Below are 12466 nucleotides of genomic sequence, written 5' to 3'. Positions count from 1 at the left end.
CCGGTCTCTTTATTGTTAATGGACAGGAGCCAAAAAAAAAAGGAATAAATAAAAAGAAAAGAAGAAGTTTACTGTCAGTATTAACGTGCAGTTTGTGATTATTGATGATGATTTGATCAGATCTGATCCAGGAATATTTTGTTTTGAGTCCGCCTCCCTCACACACCTTGTGCGCGTTGAAAGTAGCCTACAGTAAATTTATCGGTCCAAGGGCGGAGTTAAAAACATTTTGTTGTCAAGGTAACGTGTGGTGAGAGTGGGTAAGTGCTGTTCCATTCATATTTACAGCATCTGGACCCTCACAGACTCTCACACTCTGTCACTTAGAGCTGACGTCACTTTAGTCAGTGAGGGTTCAGGGCCTGAGTCTTTAGGGGGCGGATTGGAATTGGGGGTATGTCTGACTGCGCGGCCCACCAATCTTGCGAAATGGACCTGGGCCACACCCCGTTGGCGTGTCGAAGCTGCGCTGATGTTAGACTTCACTTGGTCTAAGAAACTAGGGCCCTTAGTGTGGCCATCTTATTAATTATGTTGTAGGTTTCCGAACACCTATTGGTCACTTGTAGTATGACCTTCTTTGTCATGATTGATGACCAGCTGGTGTTAACGAGGGAGGTCCGGAAGGTTATATATGGGTCATTCAGCAGTCTCACGCTGAAGAAAGCCAAGGGCTGAAACGCGTCCCGTCAGGCACTGCTGTGCGTTTAATAAATGTTTCAAGATTATTTTGTCAGTGCTGCCATTTCACTTTTTTCTTGTTTCGATTTTTGAGCCGGCACCCAGTTCATCTTTACACAAGAGTCAAGCACGCCATTCCCTTTGTTCTCAGATTCAGCTAAAAACAACTTACATAAGGCAAATGTTTCACACCACACAGGATTAACTTGTTTTATTGGGTAAAATGAGTAAGTGCTCAATCTAATAAAACAATCATCAGTGAGATATATTCAGTGATGATCATTAATGTCAAAGTGGAGAATATATGTTCAGTGTTAGTTCTGATGAGGTATCTGTGTGCAGCTTTGCAGTCTCCATGGTAGCTGACACAGGTTCAGCCTTATCTCATCAGTCAGTGAGACAATGGCGCTCTGTTTTATTTGTTAGTCAGTAAGGCACAATATCAAACTCAGTTAGTAAAAGGCAAACATTCAGTGTTAAGACAGTTTTCACCCTAACACTGCCGATAGTTTCCACCTCTGTGAACACTGGGTGAATTTACCACACTGACATTCTGAGCGGACCAATCACAGTCCTTGCGGTTCTATTCTCTTTCTTTTTGGAGGTGCGCGTCAGGCTAGCGTCAGGCTACGGCGTAAAGGCCCCCACATACTCGGGCGTACTTGACTCTGCGGACGTCTGCGCGCACTCGAGGCAGACTCAATGCGTACCCAAAGCGGACGTCCGCAGGACCTATCCGCGCAAAGCAAAAAAAAAAAAAATGTAAAACTCAGAAATCTTTTTTTTCACAACTAAGTATATAAAGTCCGCTAGCATAATGCTAACGTATAATGTAAAACACCATAGACGGGCTAAACAGAAATCCACAGTCTGTGGAAGCCGCGACTGGGGACCGTGGCAGCGGCTGTCACAGCGGCAGCAGCCGCTCTACTGACCTGGGGTCTCATTTATAACCGTTGCGTACGCACAAAACGGGGCTGAAAGTGGCGTACGTGACTTTTCACGCCAAGGTTGTGTATAAAAAACAAACTTGACGGGAGAATGTGCGCAGCCCTAAGCATACTCTGAGCCATGCGTACGCATGGTTTGGAGGAAAAGGGGAATTAGCGACACAGACGGTGTGGTGGTGAACTGAAGTCAGACTCAGGAAATGATGATTGAGAAGAACGATTATGTTTTTATTATCGGCCGTCACACATTTAATTTCAACCCGTATGCGTTAGATCCATGTTGCCACGGTGATTTAATTCAACAGCGTTATGTTGCATTGGACTGGTGTTTCAGAAACATCTTCTTAGAATCTAACTTAAAATTCAAAATCAAAATTCCTTCTCTATATTTAATCACCACCATCTCTCCGTCATATTGTCCACTCCCAGAGCGCAGGAGGAGGAGAGGACGGCACGGCTGCATGGGATAAATACATGGTGTAAATAACTATATGTATGATACTGTGAACATATGATCGAGAGTCAATTCAATCTCAAACCCTAGGGAAAAAATCCAGTAATTGTTCGCACAATTGTTACATTCTGTTTTCTTGTTATCAAGAGAAGTGTCATGTTTGATCATCCCTCAGAATGTAACTGATTCCGCTAATTATTCAAAGTTTTATCGATCAGTCTAATTACTGTAAATGTATGAATACAGTGGTGAGCCCCGTGCGTAATGCTGCACCACGGCACCGCTGGAGCAGAAAGGAGGGAGAGTGAGACCATGATGAATGGTTAATAACTCGTTTCAAATTAAAACTGTTGTAACTATGTGCCGAACCGGGTCCAGCATTTGAGAGGGCAGTGCACCAAAACAACACCGCGTGCGCTCTGTGCCGCTGACGCCGTTAACAGCTGCAGCAACACATCACGTTGTCACTTTCACACCTGCAACTAATTCACAACACAGACAGAACAAGAGCACGTCAGGCTCATTGACATGCAGATCGCATTCATGTGGTGGTTTGCATTGACCATCTACGGTTAAAACAGGGCGTGTATGTCACGAGGCGAGTTTGTTTGAATTAAAAAATAAACTAAAATAATAATTTAGTTTAAAAGTGTTGCCGACAACGCCACCTTGGGTTGAAGAGCCCAGGACTCTATAACTAAAAGACACAGGTTCTTTTTAAAATCAGGTTGAGCAGAGTTAAAAACCACAATTAAAATGAGGGTTCACCAAGATTTATTACAGAAAACAGTCCAAAGTTTCTCTTTTCCGGGTTCGGACAGTCCTGGATGGCTCCTCTCAGGCCCATGCGTCGGATCCCCAACTCCGACCGTCCTTCCTCGTCCATGGTCCACACTCTTCCCCTCGGGTCCAGCACTCGATCCGCCTGTTATACAGAAAACACAGCCACCAGTTCTCCGAACACACCAGCACACACACTTCTACTCCTTTCCGCCTGGCCCTGCAGCTGGTCCCCTCTGTGTCTGCTGACCAATATGGGAAAAAACAACACTCACGCTTTTCCTGGGTGAAAACGTCCCGTTATTCACCCAGGCTGGAGTTGTTGCGCCAAACAGACACAGGCCGCTGCACTTCAGGTAAGGTATAGGTGTGTCCCGCTGGTGGTCCCCTGGTCATCTGGCTGGTACTCTACTCATGGCGTCTGTTCCGGTTGCGGACCCACGCCGCTCGCCTCTCCCTCATGTCGATCCCGGAAGGAGCGGCGGCTCAGAGTGGTCAACTTCGTCCCACCGACCTGCGCCGCGGCCTCGTAGTACCTTCTCCACACATCTCGTTGCCTTGGACGTTGTTACAACCTGGACGTCGACTGCCTGTTGTTCGACCCAGCGAGTCCTCTGCGTCTGTGTCGCTGTCTCCGCTCCGTGTCTCTCTCTTGCTGCTGCTGCCTAAAAACCTGGTTCTGTCACACCTGTGGCTTGTTGAACTGATTAGTCAGTTGGTTGTAACGTTCAGGGTCAGTTCGTAAAAAAGAAACATTGTCCAACAATCAAAACCTATAAAAAACATAACACAACATGCAAAATAAAAGCAACGGTATTTCATAACTTATAATAAAATAACGAAAACATGCAATAAAAACTGACCCCGTCACATGTACAGGGCGGAACGTGAAGCGGATTCAGCTGCGCACACTTGTAGGAACTCTGTGATCTATAAAGGGAAGTTTGCCTGCAAGTGTGCGTACGCAGGGTTTTATAAGTCTGAATATTTACTGGCGCACGCAAAACTTGGCTTTTGAGCGTACGTACACTTTTAGTAACGATCCCACGCACAGTTTTATAAATGAGACCCCTGATCTGTCGGGGCAGAGCTCCGTCCTCATCCCAGGGGATCCCGCACGCTTTTAGAGGTTTACCGCTGGCTGGTTAAATTGTTTTTAGGAGATTAATGTTGTTCTCATTGATGAAACTGTAAGTAAGCAGTGTAAAACTGCTGCTACTAAATTTTTTGCTTAGGCCTACGGCGAAAAGACACCCAAAATATTTAGGCTACACCTTTTTCAGATCTATCAAACTGTGCGTGCACAACTCTCCGCAATTTCTCTTTGATAAATCAAACTGGATCCAAGAAGGTGCGCAGTTGCGCACGTGAACACACCTCCGCCCCCGGAACGCCTAGACACAACCATATATGGTCAGCACGTACATATTAATTAGTCATGTGCGCTCTGTGCAGCGGCAACAAAATGACAACGAAGACAACCGGGGGAAAGAAAGCGAGATACACGGCATCGGGCAATAAATCAGTCAGAAAAATGATCTTGCATTTTAATAAGCTACAATAAAAACAAAAACCTCCCAAATCTCAACAAAAGGGAGCAGAAAGAAGAATAATCTTATGTAGCCTAATCTGCTCCTTTATCCCAGAAAATCTTTTTTTTTTCTTTTACCTAGATGTTAAAACAATGTAGCCTAAAGCAGGATTTCCAGGATTTAAATGCCTTTCCACTACACAGTTACAGCTCTACTGGACTCGGTTTAGGTCATTTTCCATTACAGCTGAGTCCTTCACAGTTCCTCCTCAGGGCGGTGTTGTCTCACTCTTTATTCTCTCGTCAGCTCCAAACACACGTGCACCTCGTTATCTCAGGTGACAGAATAATAACAGCTGCAGATCAGTGTGCGCTGCTGCCAGTGTGTTTTTAAACATGGCGGGTTTGTTTTTTCTTCTCTCTTATAGGCCTATGTATTTGTGTATGAGAAACAGTGTCTCAGATGAAAAATCAGAAGGACACGTCTGACTATAACGTAATCAATCAACGTCGGAAAAGCGGAATGTTTGAAAAATAGTAAAGTGCCGCTACTCCGACAATGAAAAAAAAAAAGTCGAAATAGTGGGACGCTTGAAAAATAATGTTAATGCCGCTATTCCGACAATTAGAAGTCAATGTCGGAATAGCGGCATGTCGGAATAACAGCATGTAACCCCTGACGTGCACCTCCAAAATATCCTGACTATGCGTCGCGTCGACTGTGATTGGTCCGCTTTTCAGTTGCTATTATTTACTGTGACCGGAAGCAACGCGTTCCCTCGACGCAGAACTTCGAATGCTCAAGGACGGCGCCGTGTACGCCACGACGTGGAAGCATAAACTAGGCTTAACCCAGGCTTTACAGTACGCCTGACTCTGTGGGGGCCCGTAGTGGTCCGCGTCAACGCTGTAGCTACTGTACGCCGTTGCCGTGACGCAGAAACATAAACCAGGCTTTACCCAAAACTCAACCAAACGGGAACCTTAGGGGAACATCCTAAAACTTACTCCAAAAAAACGTTACAAGCATCTGGTTATTAGAACGTTATAAGAATGTTACATTATAATGTTGTGGGAAGGTTACCCAAAATGCAACCAAATGGGAACCTTATGGGAACATTCTAAAGGTTACCTTAAAAAAACATGTTATTTAATCTGGTTATTAGAATGTGTGACGGCCTATTGCCACTAGGGCCTGTCGTGTGTGTGTGGTTGTGTGTCTTTGTTTCTGTCTGTGCAGGTTGGCAGTGGGTGTGGCTCTGACGCCGGTGGGCCTGGCCAGTCCCCAGGTGTTCTTAAGTGGCTCGTTTCTCCCTCGTCTTCCCTTGCTTCACCTGGCTCCAGAGGGAGAGCGGAGTGCAGCTCCGTCGCAGCCCCTCGTGTTCCTTTGTTCTTTTGTTGTGCTTATGTTTAGTTGATACATTCTGTTACCTTAATAAATTGTCAGTTTATTGTTTCACCTTTACGTTTCGTGATATTTGTCCGGCCTAGAGCCGGGTCGTGACAAAAGTGGGGCCCAACGAGACTGGAGCCTCGGCAGTACGAGGGACATAGGAAACACGGTCATAATACGGTTTCAATAGACTTACAGGACACACTTGAGTCTTTTCTCTGCGCTCAGGGGTGGAAATGAGATACTTCAACTCAGACACCTGTCTCACTACCTCACAGGGACCCGAGAATTTAGCTTGCCAAGGAGAAGTGACAATCAGCAACAAAGCTAACACACGGTCACCCACACTGAACATTGGACGTCCAACACACCTCATTTTACACCGGGGAGACGACAACTTCTGACGGGGCAGCGGTCCACGCACCAGGGACCTGACAGCTGGAGAACACAAGAGCGCGGGTGCCACTACCTGGTCACCTGGGTGCTGACACAGACAACAGGTCCTGATATAAGCAGCAACATCCCGCTTCAACATTGAACACAAACATTTATACAACGTTCTTAAAATGTTCTTTAGGGAATGTTTAGTAAAAAAAACTTGTATGGAACGTTTTGGGAAAGTTATCAGAACGTTATGTGTTAGCTGGGTAGGCTATTCTGTGCAAAGCGCCAGTCAAGTATGTTTAATGAAAAACAATGAAAACTGTTTTTCATGGGACTGCGCTGTCCTTGCATTAGAGCTGCACTTTTGTGCCTTTGTTGTACTTGTACTGCCATGGTCTGTAAAAGTGAAATTATGAGCCTTTTGCACATGTTTGGTTAACTGTGATACTTTGTGTAATGGTGGATGAATGCATCCCTCAAACAAGCACTGGATCATTTTCTCAACTTCTGTGTCTGATCGGCTTTGTGGGACTGAGGTGGAAACTGGAGAGTGTGCTGCAGTAATGGTCATTCATGATATATCTACTTACAAAGTCTGAAAGTTGTGTATATATATATATATATAACACTTTGGTTTCTCTTCCAAAACTGGAGTCCATACTGAAATGATGCAGGGTAGCTGTATCCTTGTTGAAGCATTAGAGATGATGATTTTAAACTCAAACATCTGCATATCTTTTAAGTTCAATTAACAGGACTGCAGGTAGGCCTTAGGCCTCTTATGAGACTTTTAAGTCATACTTCATCATGACAGATAGATTTGTTCACTAGGTGTCACCACCACGTCACAAAAAGGCTACTTGGCTACATTTGTCAGTGATTATTGAGGCATCAGTTACATCCTGCATTTAAGTCTCATTTGGTCTGAAGTGGTCCCTGAGTGCTGATGTGCTGACGTTCCTCTGGTTTATTTTGTTCCTGAGCTGAAACAATGTGCTAGTCTCTGAGTTTGAAGATGTGTTGTAAAACTGTTTTTAAATGAGGTCAGTGAAATTCATACTGCAGTGGAAGTCAGCCGCTGCAGTTATGATTCCTGCCTGCTGTCAGTGTATCGTGTTGCTCTTCTACATGTCTCATATTGTTTTGTGATTTGATCTCCAGAAACTATGAGTCTGACAGCAGGCATATTTACCCTCTCCCCATCAACTTCAATGGGTATAAGGGATGTATCGGTCATTGATGTACTGCATCATTTGTATCTTATGGCTTTTTCTCATCAATGTCATGCAAGCCCATTCATCTTTTGAGCAATTGTTTGATAGTACTCATGTGGCGAATGCCACTGGACACAGTCTTTAAATGTTTGGAAAGTTGGAATATAGGAAACCCATTAGTAGCTGCCTGGAGCCGCTTGCTCTTGTTCATTTGGAAGAATTTGTTCAAATGAGAACTGTTTTGTATGTTTCCTTGGTGGAGATGGGCTGCGCTGATTCCTGGCTCCTGATTTGCTATCATTCCATCATTATAAGCCAATGGTTGACTATTGTCTGCTTAGTCATGGTCATTGTGTGGGGTTTGATGGATTGATCCAGGTTGTCCATTGTTATCTGATAAGGTAACATTGAGGATCCCTGAATAGAAAAGAGAATTCTATTTTAAAAAAAATATATATATATATATGTAGCTATAGCTATGGCTATATATACATATTGATTACTTCTTATAATATATAACAAGTATAATACTAAAACTACTACACGGTTGGAGGTTTGGGGGATTTTATTGGTTTCCCTCATCAAATACACAATCCAACAACTAATTTGTAAATTACCCCCCCACGTCTGTGTTTCTTGCGGTGCATTCGCAAGTGAAGTCTGTATTTTTACTCAAATTTACTGACATTAAGGCTCCGATATGACGTCAAAGCTGTGCACGTCGTAACATCCGCTGCTGTCACATCCATGCGCGAAGCAAATGTAAATAAAATGTCAAAGCAGCAACGTGACTTCGCAACAGTGTGCATTTGTTGTCGCAGTAACGAGCCGTCATGGCATTTTTATTAAGCCTGTTGAAAGCCACCGTCATCCATCTCAATATCCTCCTAAATTTCGCTCTTTTTATGGATCTGAGCTGTTTATTTAGGCTAAATGGGTCTCCAGCACTGATACGAGCCCGTGTTTGCACCTAAAACGCCTTTGAAAATGCCGCTCATAATTTCCAGCGCAGCCTCAATGTTTCAATCCGTACAGTATGGTTTCAACCGGGGAAGAACAAAAAATGCCCCTCAATTACTGAGATGCAGATTCGCACGGGCTAGTTTTACCACGGGACGTCGGTCTTTGGTGAAATATAGTAGGTCATTTGCAGGGGAATTTTTACTTTACAAATTACTGACATGGCGCATTCGCACGGGATTAAGATCACAGACATCCTCCGCAATTATCACAAATTACCTGAGGTCCCCAGGTGAAACTAATCCCGTGCGAATAGGGTTTAACATGATTGGACAAATTGATTAATCCAGGTGTGTCTGAGTAGTCACAATGGTCAGACACACCTGGATTAATCAGTTTGTCCAATAATGTAAGACAGGGAACAAAAGAGCAGCATTAAGTTCAGGAAGTAGTAGAGCTGTGCATAGAGCCCATTTACCTCTGTGTAGTAGATGGGAAGAGGGCTGGTATTGGTATTAGACTGTGACACTGTCCTCAAGAGATGCTCATGAGTCTCATGAGTTCATCAGCTTCCCATCCATATTCTTTATTAGTATGTTTGTTTATTTTGGTCTCATAAAAACTAATACAATAGACAAATATAAAGGTATAAATACAAAACAAAACAAATCAGAACAAAAACACAACAAGCAAATCAATTTACTTTGACCGAAAAGGTGTAGGCTGAAGCATCAGTTTATTTTGCCTACCCTTCTTAAATTAACATTTTCCGTTTACTCAATTTAAAAAAAAATGTTTTACAGAGCAACAACAAAAAGAAAAAAAAACCTGCATATTCTACATACAGCAGTTTATAAGCACACACTCAGTTTTATATTTATTAATAATATTATTTTTAAATAACTTTTTGAATCTATTAAGTGTGTTGCACAGTTTGATTTCTAATTCTAGATTATTCCATTGATTGACTCCTGTAATTGATATACATCTTTGTTTCACATTTGTTCGTACTTTTGCTTTTGTCTTAGTTCATATCTACTGGTTCGGGTCTGAAACATCCTCTGGACACCATCTGGAAGCAGATTATTATTTACTTTATACATAATTTGAGCAGTTTTATAGTCCACAAGATCATTAAATTTCAAGATCTGTAGGTTTATGAAAAATGTGTTTGTTGAGTCTCGATAATCGGCCCTGTTGATTATCCTTATTGCTCTCTTTGGTAATATGAAAATTGGTTTTGTAATTATTTTATACGCATGCCCCCAGACCTCTATGCAATAAGTAATGTATGGCTCAACAAATGTTCGATACAATACATGTAATGAGCATTTGTTGAGGATGTATTTTGTTTTATTTAATATTGCAATAGATCCTCAGAATCCTCATTCCACCTGCCTCATTCTACTGGCTGTAGTTTCAACATGTGGCCTCTCTTCCATGATATTCTCTACCAGTTGGGAAGTTACTCCACTCCCCACTTCTGGCACTTTCAGGAGTGTCTGCTTGTGGGACACACAGATCCCTTGACTTCTGAAACGCATTAAACAGCGTTTTGTGGCACCTGTATCTCGTAACAGTAACGAGTTGTGCACACATGCGCCTTTAACGAGCACGAAATATTAACGCTCCTGCCATGGCTGCAACATTTTTCTAAACACTTGAAAGTAACTCTGAACAAAATCAAATACAACATACCCGTAATATAATTCAAAATGTTTTAATTAACATTCACATGACAGAACCAGTTAGATTAGAACACAGTCGGAGTAAAGAACAATCAGAACCAACTAGAACAGCCTGGGACTCAGAACACAGGACTAGACCCACCTGGATTAGAACATCAGCCTACTGTCACACTCTACAACTAGGCCTGCTCTACATTCCAGCCCCGAAGGTTACAGGGAAAGATGAGGAGTAGTAAGACAAACATGGGAGGTGTGGCATTCCCAGTGGTATTCACTGACTGTGCACACCAGTCACCAGTTCTCCTCTTTCAGCCGATGTGTCTGTCAGTTACATAGTGTGATTGACAGTAAAGTTCACTAACTATAACTAAAAAAGTTCACTAACTAAAAAGAACCAGTTTTTTTTTCTTTCTCTGTCACAACCTGAATAAAATAGAAAGTTTAGAATCAATGGCATGTGCAATCAGTAGGTTACTACTGGTCTAACGGTACATTGTATTTCTTTTCAGTCCATTCATTTTTTCCAGTTCACAGGTTCACAACATTACTAATAGCATTACACCTCGTCCTGACATACAGCGAGCAAGCGAAACGGCAACGAAAACTCGTGCGAGGGTGTCCTGATATGCAGCGTGACGATTTTGTCGCGAGTATATTCTATTGGTTCAGAATCCAAACCAATCAAATTATAAAGTGACGTACACAAACTTGCGGCACTATTTTGAGATTCCTGGCATTTCCTGGTTGCCGTTTCTCACATCTTTGAGTGTTTTTTCCTCTCACATTCTCCTCTCCCTGATAACTTGCTTGTCAACAGAAAGCAGCGTGCACTTATCAACCAATAAGAAGTGTTTAGGGGTGGGACACCGCCGCAAAATGTCATCCAGATAGAGACAACGCGAGCGATAATTTCAGGGTTGAGCGACATCGCTGGACAGCGCGACGTCGCTCGCGGCACGTCAGGACAGGCTGATTGAAAAGTACGCATTCTAATCACTTTTCCTCGCTCGCGTCGCTGTCGCATCGCTGTATGTCAGGACGGGGTGTTAGTTTCAGTGTTCTATCAATAGCTAGCTGGTCATTATCACAAGCCACAAAGTTATCAGTCGGTGCTCTCTAGTGTATTGTAAAGACGCCTGTTTCATCCACATTGTAAATCATGTGTGGAGGGAATGTATGCCTGTTACTGTATGAGAGGCAAGGGAAGAACAGAATCAGAATCAAAACCAAATCTTACAGGTAAAGCCTCCATAAAACTTATATGGAATTAATTCTGTCACCTGTCCATCACTGCAGCAGCGAGATTGTCAAAGAACTCCCCGACTGTAGTTTTATTGAAGGTTGTAGTCCTTCAGGGATGTAGCCTCTTGGACAGAGAGATGGCGACGTGCTAGGAAGCTGCCAAACCAATCTTCACCTAGAGTAGACAATTCATTATTATAAGAGTTAGCTTTGTGGCAAGATCAGTTGGCCTACAGAATCATGTGATCTCTTGCACGCCCGAGCCTACCTGCACATTGTGTCTTTGTCCAATTGGCAGGGACAGGGATATTGTTTTTCTCTGCGTATTCAAATGCCACTTGACGGCACTTAACTGGAGAAAGGCCATGATGGAACTGTTCAGCTAGTTGCTTCAAGTGTTCGGCAAGCTCCTCCTCCATCTCATCTGTGAAGATTCTCTTTGCCTCAGCTACTGCACCCCAGGCTACTGATTTTACTTCCCCTTTCTCTTTTTTTTTCTTTATGAATCTTAGGAGGCTTGACTTGTCAATGTTTCTATCCCTTGCAGCTACTCTTATGGACTTCTTTCCTTCCTTGACTTCAGCGGCTGCACGCTCCATCTCCTCCAGGGATGTTTTGCCCCAGGTTGTCTTCCTGGTGTATTGCCTTGGCATGATGGCTTTTCTACAGTGTTTATGACATTAAAAATAAAACATATATTACATTAAAATATGTTTAAGACCACAGTAAACTTAACTTGCGCCTCATGGTGCACAGCATTTGTCTCACTTTACCCCACTGCCACCATTTTAGATACGTTAGAAATTCCAGCTGATCTTCAGCTAGCATCATCACATGGTTTTATATGTTGGTAGTTCATCAACATGTATGATAGCCTATACGTTTTTCTACCTGATTCAATTTGCTTTGGCACAACAGTTCATTAAGTTGACAGCAAGAAAATGTACTTTTACATGCAAAAAGGTATTTGTGTGGGGGGAAAAACATGCTTACCACAGCACCATGAGGTCCTCTCCTTCACAGCCAAGGGGAAATGAGAGGGCTTGAAAACATAATGGTCACATGACCACAAATGTGCTCCGTTGCCTAGATACAGGGGGTGTCTCACATTACCCGATGTCTCACATTACCCCACTCTCCCCTTTCTTTTCTTCTCCCTTCTGCACTGTCAGTTGGTGTGGGCCCATCT

Source organism: Trachurus trachurus (genome assembly GCF_905171665.1).
Source record: "Trachurus trachurus genome assembly, chromosome: 21".
NCBI classification, from domain to species: Eukaryota; Metazoa; Chordata; class Actinopteri; order Carangiformes; family Carangidae; genus Trachurus; species Trachurus trachurus.
This window is presented reverse-complemented; position numbering follows the sequence as displayed.